Source organism: Bidens hawaiensis, unplaced genomic scaffold (genome assembly GCF_021521415.1).
Source record: "Bidens hawaiensis isolate Kalapana, Puna unplaced genomic scaffold, B.hawaiensis_p1.1 tig00077375_1, whole genome shotgun sequence".
Classification (NCBI taxonomy): domain Eukaryota; kingdom Viridiplantae; phylum Streptophyta; class Magnoliopsida; order Asterales; family Asteraceae; genus Bidens; species Bidens hawaiensis.
In genome coordinates, this window is record NW_027503335.1 from 2,852 (window position 1) to 14,477 (window position 11,626).

At 43.8% G+C, this 11,626-nt stretch overlaps 1 pseudogene; it reads left to right on the forward strand.

The window, feature by feature from the left end:
• The first annotated feature begins 8,958 nt into the window (after window positions 1-8,958).
• On the forward strand, window positions 8,959-11,336 carry LOC143606818 (eukaryotic translation initiation factor 2 subunit gamma-like; annotated as a pseudogene).
• Window positions 11,337-11,626: the final 290 nt, after the last annotated feature.

Consider the following 11,626-nt stretch of genomic DNA (forward strand, 5'->3'; position numbering starts at 1 on the left):
TATCTTGGACCGCTCATGAAATGCCTGGATGCTGAAGAAGCAAGCTATGTGATTAGGGAGATTCATGAAGGAATCTGTGGAATACACGCTGGTCCGCGCATGGTGGTTGCCAAGGCAATGAGCTCAGGCTACTATTGGCCAGGCATGTACTTGGATGCGCTAAAAGAAATCCAAAAATGCAAGGCATGTCAGAGCTACGCGCCAAACACCATGCGTCCAAAGAACAACTTGATTCCAGTGACCTCCGCATGGCCTTTCCACAAATGGGCCATTGATATTGTGGGGCCCCTGCCGCAAGCGCAAGGGCGGGTGAAATTTTTGGTAGTGGCGATAGACTATTTCACAAAATGGGTTGAGGCCAAGCCACTAGCAAAAATCACAGCTGAGGCGATGAAGCAATTTATCTGGAGCCACATCATTTGCCGTTTTGGTCTTCCTATGGAAATTGTGAGCGACAATGGCAAACAATTCACTGACAGGAAGATATCAAGCTGGCTCAAAGAATTGCACATCAACCAAATCTTCACGTCCGTCTACCACCCTCAGGGGAATGGCCAAGTGGAGCGCGCGAATCAAAGTTTGCTAAATGGGCTGAAGAAAAGGTTGGAGGGAGAATCCCATTCTTGGGTCGAAGAGTTACCTAATGTCCTGTGGGCGCACAGGACATTAAGCAAAACTAGCAATGGCGAATCCCCGTTCAGCCTAACCTATGGGACAGAGGCTATGATCCCAGCAGAAATTGGATGCCCATCCCATAGGGTACTCATGATGAGCAAAACTGATAACGAGCGCGAAAGAAGATTGGACCTTAACTTGCTTGAAGGGCGCAGAGAAGCGGCTATCATTAATGAAGCCAGATACAAGAAAAAGCTGGAAAAATATTATAATCAGCGCGTTAAAGAGTGCCACTTCAAGAAAAATGATTTTGTCCTTCGAAACAATGAAGCTAGTCGCGCAATACCCCCAGGAAAAATGTCCCCCAATTGGGAGGGACCTTATCAAATTTCAGAAGATTTGGGGAAAGGATCGTACACTTTAAAAGATTTGAATGGAAAAAAGATACCGCGCGCGTGGAACGCGGCACAACTTAGAAAATGCTTCATGTAAAAAGTTCAAATATGTAATCAAGGCTTTTAAGCCATCATGAATGATGATTCGCGCTATCTTTCAATATTTGTCGCGCTATCTTTCAATATTTGTTCTATTACCTTTGCATACATGTTTCACACTTCCTTTATTAATTTGGAACAATATGACAACACTATATTGACTTCAAAGCAAAATAAAGCGAAGTAAAACATACATGCGCGAGCCTTAGCTCAAACGCGTTAACGAGTCTTAACTCTAAAACGCCAGGGCCTTAGCCCAAACTTACGAGCCTTAGCTCAAACACGTTAATGAGTCTTAACTCTAAAAACGTCAGGGCCTTAGCCCAAAACAAAGAGCCTTAGCTCAAAACACTCACAAACATCCATCTTACATCCCGCGCAGCCTGATCATAAAAATCCTTAAACACAACTAAGGCAAAGTACATGCCATATCATGTTAAGGTCTCAGGTCGAGGTCGCGCGCGGAATCATAGTGGATATCTGAGTAACACACGCTGACATGTAATGGCTAAACTCATACTTCCATATAAATACCGCGCGACAACGACGCGCAAAAAAGAAATAATGAAAAGTTAGCGCGCATGTCAGCATGAGCAAGATACTGCGAAACCACAAACAAAATAGAACAGAGGTTAAGTGAATAATTTCCTTACAACCTTGTTCTTATTTTAACGTGCAAGCATATCTTATATCTACAAGCAAACATGAAGAGATGAATGGAAATGCGCAAGATGTGAAAAAGAGAAAACAAGTTTCATTCCATTGGATTGAATTTACAAGTATGATGAGTTACAAATTACAAGTATAAAAAATTAAATATGTAAAATTTGATGAAGGGCTTCTCAAGTCTCCACGTCGACGTCAGCCACTTCATCACCTTCATCATCCCCCGCAGCATCTGACGCGGCCTGCTCTTCATCTCCGAACTGACCGTAGTCAAGTTCTTCCTCCTCATTGGAGTCTTCTATCACGACGGTGGCAGGAGCAGATTTATTCGCAGCGCCAGAGCCGCTGGCAGGGGCAACATCCCCCGCGCCACCATCATCGCCACCAGCCCTCTCGCATTCATCGAGCAACTTCTTTAGCGCGCCGAGGTCGGGCTGGTCAGCAAGCGCAGCTATCTGCAAAATCATTAGAAAAATATTGAGTACAAAACACTTGGAAAAATTAGTCAAGTAAAACTCATTAAGGTCAAGGTACCTGCATAAGGATGGGGATGGGAGTATTCATATACTTTTCCCCCACCGCGGCCATGTCCGCGCAGGCCGCGTCGCTCTTGTAAGGGTACTCGGATGGGTTCTTCTTCAACATGCCATAGTCATACCCATCCGTAAACCCTTCAGCTCGGCCCACCAAGCGAGCGGCGGCATTGCAGTCCATCACAAGGGCCTGAAACTCGGCGGAATATTTCATCGCCAAAGCGCAGCGAGTTATGCCCTGTGACACCAGCCATTGGCGATCCTGCGCTAGGCCAGCAACAGACGTCTCGAGGACAGGAACCTGGGAGTTTAATAACTCAACAGTTTCCTTAGTCTTTTGTAGCTCCTCCTTATCAGACGCTGCTGCCGCCAAGATTTTTTCTTTCTCCGCCTGCGCAGCACCAAGTGCTTCCTAGCTGGACGCCGCCGTCGCCAAGGCCTCATCTCTATCGGCCTGCGCGGCCGCCAACTCCCTCTTCAGGCGCGCAACCTCGCTCTCCAGTGATGATTTTTCAGTGATACTCTGGACGATAGCTTGGTCACGCGCCTCAGCCTGCTGTTCCAAGACACGCACTCTACGCGCGTACTTGGCAACTTCGGCCTCCGCCAACTGCTGCTTCTCCCGCGCAGCTTGGAGCTCATGCCTGCGCTTAATATAGGCGGTGTTGGCACTTGCTCTATTTTCGCTGAGCTCCGCCTGGAGTTTCTCAGCTCGTGCGCGAGCATCAGAAAGGTTCCAGGCAGCCACCTTAGCCTCTTGCTGGGCTGCCACAAGAGCATCGCGTACTTTAATATAATCGCGATGAAGCTCTTGGGAGGCAGCAAAGAAAGCTGACCCAGCGAAAATGTGATCGTTGAGCAAGTCAGCACGAGTGCGCTCCTCCTGATACCTCCTTTCAGTAGGAGGCACGGCATGAGCCCAGAAGTCCTCGCATACGCCCATGGATTGGAAGGAACTTTCTTCATTAATATTCCATCTCGGGCGATAAACGTGGTCACCTTCCTACAAAACACAAGAAATGTTCTAAGTCATAAAACATACTTATATGGAGGTACGCGCAGCGGAGCAACAAATTAAAACATACCTGCGGGGATGAAGCAGAAAAGTCAGCGCCAGCCCCACCAGAAGTATGCGCTGCGAAGACTTGTGGCATCGCAGGGCTGGCGCGGTCTCCCAAGGAGCCCTCAGCTTGAGCCCCCTCATCCTCCTCATCTTCTTGAATAGGCCTTTTCTCCTGCGACCTGGGGGGCTCCAAACCAGCCTCGCGGAGAGGGCTGCGCGTAGGAGGAGGCGAGGGAGGTCTCGACGCCGCCAGTTCGGCGCGCAATACGGCTTCCTGCTCTTTGGTAACCCCAATAAGGGGAGAATCAGCACTAGCAGGAGCAGGACCAGAACCAGCGGCGCCGCCAACGGCTCCAGGAGTGTCGCCAGCAACTTGTACGCCAGCTACAACTCCTATGAACAAATCAACAAGGAAAAATGGTTTATGACTGAATCCAAAAGAAAAATAAAGAAGACAAGTGTGCAAAACATACCTTGACGCAATTCTGTTCGCAGCGGCGAACATCGCCATAAAATTCATTCTACCCTTTTCAGAGGGTAGAACAGGGGACTCCGAAGCAGCCCCCGGCGCAGCCTCAGCACCTTGTGGCGCCTGTGGCTCATCTGCAACCGTCGCCGGTTCTGCAAACATTCAAGGAGGAAAGGTTTAATAACAATTCAGCCAGATGAAGATAAATAAAGTATACCGGTTGCAGGCGCGGCACTGCTTCTCTCTTCAGCCGCGCGAAAGGAGGAGGCGACGCCACCATACCTCAAGTGGACAGGAGGTCTGCCCACTCTCACAGGCAGGGAAGCTAAAGAAACCTTTGTGGTAAACACCTGGGTTTCCTTAGGTCCCTTCGTTTGAGCATGGGGATGAGCGACAGGGGTGTCATCTTTCTTCTGTTTCTTACTGGCCCCTGCGCCAGATTTCCCCTTAGCTTTGCGCTTTAGTAGGGGCGCCTCCTCTTCCTCCTCCTCCTCTTCCGCGAGCTCTAGCTCGTAGTTTTCAAGCGCATCTACAAAAACAACCAACAGAACTGTTAATAAACTTGGGTATTCTAAAGGAATGAGCATAAGTGCGAAGGCTTACCAGGCGCGTCACTGTCAAAGTCAAATTCCAGATCCACTGGGATGAACATGTCATCGAAGCGATCTGGGAAACCAACTTCCCCAGCGCCAAGCGCGACGGAGCCACCCTCCACTTGTTCATCATAAGCGGCAAGGACTTAATCCTTGGTGACTGCGCAAAAACAAATCAAGTGATATCAGCAAAAGAATTATGTTCGCGCAGAAAAAATAAATAAACCAATGAAATAAACTTACACAACCCGTCGACTTGGATAACGGGCTCAAGCGCGCTATCGGCCCAAAGCTTACTCATGCCGACCCCAACCAGCGCCTCCTCGCAAATTTTCTTCGCGGGGGATGGTTCGGCGGTCAGTTTCTTAACCCAGGCGCCAGTTGGGTTCTTGAGGACACCCTCATCCGCAGGCGCAGAAGAGATAGAGCGCATGGTCATACGGATGGGGATCACACCAGCCCTTATGTAAAAGAACCTCTCAGACCAGTCATGAAGGCTCTTGAATGAAACAGTGGATCACTTCACCTTCTGACTGCGAGGAGGAATGAAAGAGATCCAATTGTCCTGGATCTTGGGCTTGTAAAAATATTGAAAGCGCCGAGGAGTGGGTTCCTCGCGCTGGGATTTGCACATGAACTCAAAGTGAGTCACGCGCACGAGTCCAAACGGATGGACTTGGGATATATGAATCCCATAGAACTTCAGCAGTGCACCCACAAACCTTGTCATCGGGAGACGAAGGTTGCAGTGGGTGAAAAAGTGGCTATATAGGGAAATATAGCCGGCAGGCGGGTCCGCCGCCGTTTGCCCGGACCTAGGCAACATGCAGCCAAACAGGGTGGGAAAGCCCTGAGAGGCGATGAGGTTGTCGAGATCGGCCTGCTTCAATTTGCAGAGGATTTCATTCCACCTTTTGGTGGCCTTGGTCCTCCCTACTTCCTCCGATGTGGTCTCAACAACCCTCTTCCCTTTCCCCTTTTGCTTCAATGTCGACATCACCACAGATTTCACACGGCGTCTTCGAGAGGCAACAGAGGTGATTGAGGGGCTAGACGAGTCTGAACTATCAGACATACAACTGCAGCAGCAGATAATCGAGAAATCGAAAAGATGAAAACACTCAATTCAGAATATGAAAGGCAGAAACTCGAAAATTATCAACAATGAAGATGAAGATAAAAAATTTCCTAAGGGCCTCCTTTTATAGGCCCAGGAGAGAGAAATGTGGCAGCTGATCGGATTTCACGCGCCCCCACTCGCGGGTGCAAGCCAACGAGGGCGCGACACGTGTCCCTAACACTGTTGAGGGGACATAAAATCGTAACCGACCTGCCACGGAGCAGAGACGCGCCCCCACTCGCAGGTGCTAACCAATGCGAGCGCGACACGTGTTCAAGACAGCTGTGTGAGGGGACGTGAAAGGCAACTGTAGCACCTCGAGCACACGAAACGTCTGACATGTTTACGGCGCACGTCACCACCAACTAACCACGTGTTCGACCCGTCGTTTTCAACCCTTCGTTTTCAACCAAATGGACAGAACTTCGCGCAACGATGGAAGCAACCAGGAAAACGACAAAACCCCATTTAAAGACAAAAATCAGTAAGTCTAATATCCATCTTACCGCGCTCGCGCGAGATAAGACACACATTAGACTGGGGGGGCTTGAAGAGGTATGTACCCGCCTCAACACCGAGCAAGGCGGGTCAACCCACAAGATAAAGACATTATGAAGACACAAAGCCAAAACCTATGCGCATGGCGCATACAAAACATCCTCAGGCATCATATGCCCAGGCACACATATGCTCGCGCATCACATATGCGCGCGTCGCATCAGCGCGCGGCGCATATCACATGCTCGTGCATATCACATCTGCCCAGACACACATGCTCGCGCATCACATATGCGCGCAGCGCATCAGCGCGCGGCGCATATCACATGCTCATGCATATCACATCTGCGCATGAAATATCTGCGCGTGAGAATAAAGAGAAGACCTCGCGCATCCTCAGGATGGGCGCATATCACACGTGCGCATAATCAACCTCGTCCTTATCCCAATCAGGATTAGGGCAACCTTGATTGTGCACGTCAGACAACCTTCCAGAAGGCATCTTTTTAAGGAGAAAGAATATGCTGATGTTGATAGCTGCCAAATGAAAGGTCGACAACTCAGCATGACACATGTGTTACCACGTGATTACAACCAACGAGAAAGCGCCAGGTGTCCCAGAGGACACGTGGCGCAGTGCGATTGGAGGAAGCCAACGAGGTTGAGCCCAACCGGTGGTAACCCTAGCACTATAAATACAGCATCAACTCCACTTTGATGGGACATTCATACTCAATCATTGACAGTTACAAGCAGTGATCACACATTCAATCATATTGAATCACATTCATTCACAGTCAGTTACATACAATCACACAGTCTCACAACAAAAGGGTATTGAGCAATTAAGCAAATACTCTTGAGATTCTCTGACACATTATTATCTTCTCCACAAATATACTGATTCTCACGCCGGAGGGTTACCCCAAAGAGGACCCCTCTGTCCCTTTCTGAGGGGTAAGTAACGGCGCTGTTCATTTTGTAGGTGGAAGAATACTGATCCAGAAGGACCGTCGGTGAAATAGTATAATCACACCCGAGGAAAGTAGATCTGCTACCAGTGAGTAGATCCACGTTTCTTCAGTCTCAAACTCCCAATCTCAATAACATCCTTATACAGACACAAGTTTAACCTCTCTAAATAACTCAAACTAGTTTTAAAGAGTTGTGAGTTTTCGTTCTAACATGAAAATCTTGTGGAACTTAATTGGAACGAGCAATACAAACAACACCGGCAATTTTGTGACACCACGTCTCTTTCAATACTCTTAAAATTGAAAATCATACAAAATACAACCCCACACCTCTATTTATACTAATTTAAAGCTTCCTACTCCAATTCATATACCTAATAATACCCAACCACAAATAAACATTATACTTTAACTCTAATAATTTATTCTGATAACAATAAATTATCCACTTAATTTTTTCACTAATCGTTATATTAAAACTATTTTATTCAAATTACCCCTCGTACTTCTTGGTTAATAATATTTAATACCGTTCACTTGCTAAATCAAGATTATATCCTTCAAATCTAGACCAAAAACTAAAAAGTAATTTTAAAACCTAAAACCCAGAACAATTATAAAATTGATGATTTTTTTAGAGGAATATGTCGGTGTTATGCTTGTTTTGGAGTCGCCTTTAAAAAGATGGTTAGATGCATTGATTAGTGTGACTCGATGTTGATGCTTGCATAATATACGATAGGTGCGCAACAACTTCATGAGACCAATATTCTTTAGTCTCGATATTCCATATTTAATCCTTGGTCCCTTTTTCCTAGTAATTTTTTTAACCATTGTATCAAACGATATTGGATCGGTTGTAACTAACTGCAACATACTTTAAAAATGATGATATGCTTTATGTAGCTTTTTTATTTCTTTTTTTTAAATAAGTCATTGGCAGAAAGTTTACTGATCTGGGTTATGTAAAGTTAATCAAAATTTTGTCAGAATAAAACATGTTACAAGTTGGGAGTGGTTTGAGACAAATTGTTGGTTGGGAGTATTTAAAACCAACACCCATTATTAATTAACAAGCTCCGGTGGATTTAGACGAAGGCGATGCCGATAACTTGGAGATCATTATCACATCAGGAGAGAGAGAGAGAGAGTAGAGAAGTGTGGTCCAATCATATTGACATACAATAACCATTGCAGACTTTACAACTGTTGATGCACAATTTCTTCCGAAATTGTAATATTATAGATTATGTTTAGTAATAATACACACATATATATATATATAATATAAAATACATATAATTAAATCATACGGTCCGATCCGGTGTTATACGGTTGGTTTTGGTACAAACCGTAAACCAAACGATTTGTTACGGTTTGAAAATTTTAAACCGACCGACCGAAAGTTAAGAAAGAAAACCAACCATCAAACCAAATCAATGACCGATTCGAACGATTTCATGATTTCGAACCAAACTATAAACCCCCCTAAGATTTATTACTATTATTCTTAAATCTAGGTTGGGCCTAACCACCGAAATTAACCACATGTTTCATGCCGAAGATTTGCTATTTCATGTGTAGGTTTTTGTGTCTTTCTAATGAGCCGAGCCCATTCTCACAGCCCAATTAAACCTGGGCCAGTTGGCCCAATTGGTTTTAGACTTTTAGGCGTGTAACGCAAGTATAATATAAATGTATATGCATGAAACGTGTTTCGCAAGTAGTTAATAATATTTTTGCCGACATACATACATATATGTGTGTATATATATCCTGTTTAGTTTTTGTTTACCAATCACTTACGATTTCAATATTAATCAAAGAAAAGAGTTCGATTAAAATAATTTGTTCAAACATATTATTCACCACCTGTCCATCGATCACGAAAAGGTTCAACTTTCTTATTCTGAATCCGTCAAGAAGAGTGAACATGGCTCGAAACAAACTAATGGAGCAGGATTTGAGCAAGCTGGATGTAGCAACGCTACATCCGCTTGCTCCTGAGGTCATATCTCGCCAGGCTACGATTAATATTAGTAAATAAAAATTATTTATCCTATAGTTTATTTTCTCATTTTAACTTAACTTCTTATGTTGACCGAATTTAACAGGTACTATTGGTCACGTGGCTCATGGCAAGTCAATAGTTGTAAAAGCATTATCTGGCGTACATGTAATTCTTTTTGTCTTTTAATGTTTGGTTTCTGTACTTACGGTTTGATCAAAATTGTCACTTTAAATAACCTGACATTGTTATTATTTATTATATCTAGACTGTTCGGTTCAAAAACGAGTTGGAGCGTAACATTACTATTAAACTAGGGTATGCCAATGCAAAGATATACAAATGTGAAGATGAAAGGTGCCCTCGACCCGTGTGTTACAAGTAAGCGTACATATCATTATATAAATATTATATAAATGTATATAATTAATACTAAGATTTTTTTTTTTTTGAAATATTTGCAGGGCCTATGGAAGCGGAAAAGAAGATAATCCTCCTTGTGACGTGCCCGGATTTGAAAACAGCAAGATGAAGTTAATGAGACATGTATCCTTTGTTGACTGCCCGGTAAGTATTGGTTTAAACGGGGTTGGGTTAGTTATGGGTTGAACCCGTGAACCCGTTTTGCTAAACGGGCCGGGTTCAGGTAAATCCGTTGGGCTCGTGGGTTGACCCGTTTAATTTATTTCTTATTATACGTTTCTGAAATGTGTTTTTGTAATAAATTAAATTGGTTGAATGGTTGGGTGTCTTATATGCCAAGATATTAATTTGTAATTTTTTGTTGTAAAATGTAAATTTTAAGTATTTATATGTGAAAAAAAAAAAAATTTCGTGTCTTTCATGATTTTCATATTTGTCATATCAAATTTTTGAGTTCGTGTCGCCACGAACATGACATGCTTCACACCCCTAATATTTTTCATTACGTTATTCGCAGGGACACGATATACTGATGGCCACGATGCTTAACGGCGCAGCTATAATGGACGGAGCTTTACTTCTCATAGCAGCAAATGAGCCATGTCCCCAACCTCAAACTTTAGAACACTTGGCTGCAGTTGACCTTATGAGACTAAAGCATATTATTATCCTTCAAAACAAGGTTGATTTAGTTCAAGAAAATGTAGCCCTTAACCAACACGAGGCGGTTCAAGAACTCATGCAAGGAACGATTGCTGACGGTGCACCAGTGATCCCGGTCTCTGCCAGCTTGGGTATAATATTGACGTGGTTTGCGAGTTCATAATAAAACGGATCCCTATTCCAAAGAGGAACTTCGTTTCACCTCCGAATATGATAATAATCCGTTCGTTTGATGTTAATAAACCCGGGTCTGATGTTGATAAGATTTGTGGTGGTGTTGCTGGTGGAAGTATCCTTAAGGTTTGTTGTTCTACTTTTTTTTTTATATTATTATTATTATTATTCTTTTTTGCCGTTAGTTGCATTTTTTTACTAAAATAAGAGGATCCAATTACAATATAGAGGCAGGTAAGCGGGCAACAACCTACGCCGCTACCCCCTTTTGAATAGCAAAACCGATCCTACTGAAAACAAAGTTGTCGTTTTAATATTAAAATTTTAAATTTATAACAATTATGCAACTAACATGGTTTGTTATGTAGGGTGTGTTAAAGGTAAACCAGAATATTGAGGTGCGACCGGGGATTGTTGTTAAAGATAAGAATGGTAACATAAAATGCAGCCCGATTTACTCAAGAATCGTGTCACTATTCGCAGAGCAGAATAAACTACAGTTTGCAGTACCTGGAGGTCTTATCGGTGTTGGAACGACGATGGACCCTATGTTGACCCGAGCTGACCGGTTGCTGGGTCAAGTTCTTGGGGAGGTTGGGTCACTTCCTGATGTTTTTGTTGAACTAGAGGTACAATTTTTTATTTTTTTTGGTTATAGGTTGATAAGTTAATATTGTTTTTTGTAATGTTAATAAACGCGTTAGTTATTTATAAAAATGTAGGTGAAATTTTGTCTTTTGAGACGGTTGTTGGGCGTGAAGACTGAAGGAACAGAACAACAAGCGACGATATCAGACTTGTCAAAGGCGGAAATATTGATGGGGAACATAGGATCAATGTCCACAGGGGCTCGTGTTTTGGAAGTTAAGAACGATAAAGCAAAAAAGAGTGGTGTAGCGAAACTGCAGTTGACATCACCCGTGTGCACGACGAAAGGTGAGAAGATTGCTCTGAGCAGGAGAGTTGAGAGGCATTGGCGGTTAATTGGTTGGGGAACGATTCGAGGCGGTCTAACTCTTGAGATCCCACCCTGTCCAATTTAGAGTTTTAGACACATTTTTGAACTCCAGTTTTGTCTATAAATGTTTGATTACTTTTTATTAACTTCTTGTAATCTTATTAGTAGTAATCACTATCAAGTTTCACGGTCTTGTTCGCAGGTTTATGTTGTCTTAACTGGGTCCACGCTGACTTTCAGCGTTGGGCTTGCGCGCTCTCCCAAGAAACTATATCGCCAGTTGGCACTTAATAGTCGTGCCACCACAAGAGAAGATGTCTTTAGCGTAACACACGGTGGGATATTTAATATAACCAAAAGAGCACCAAATTTAAC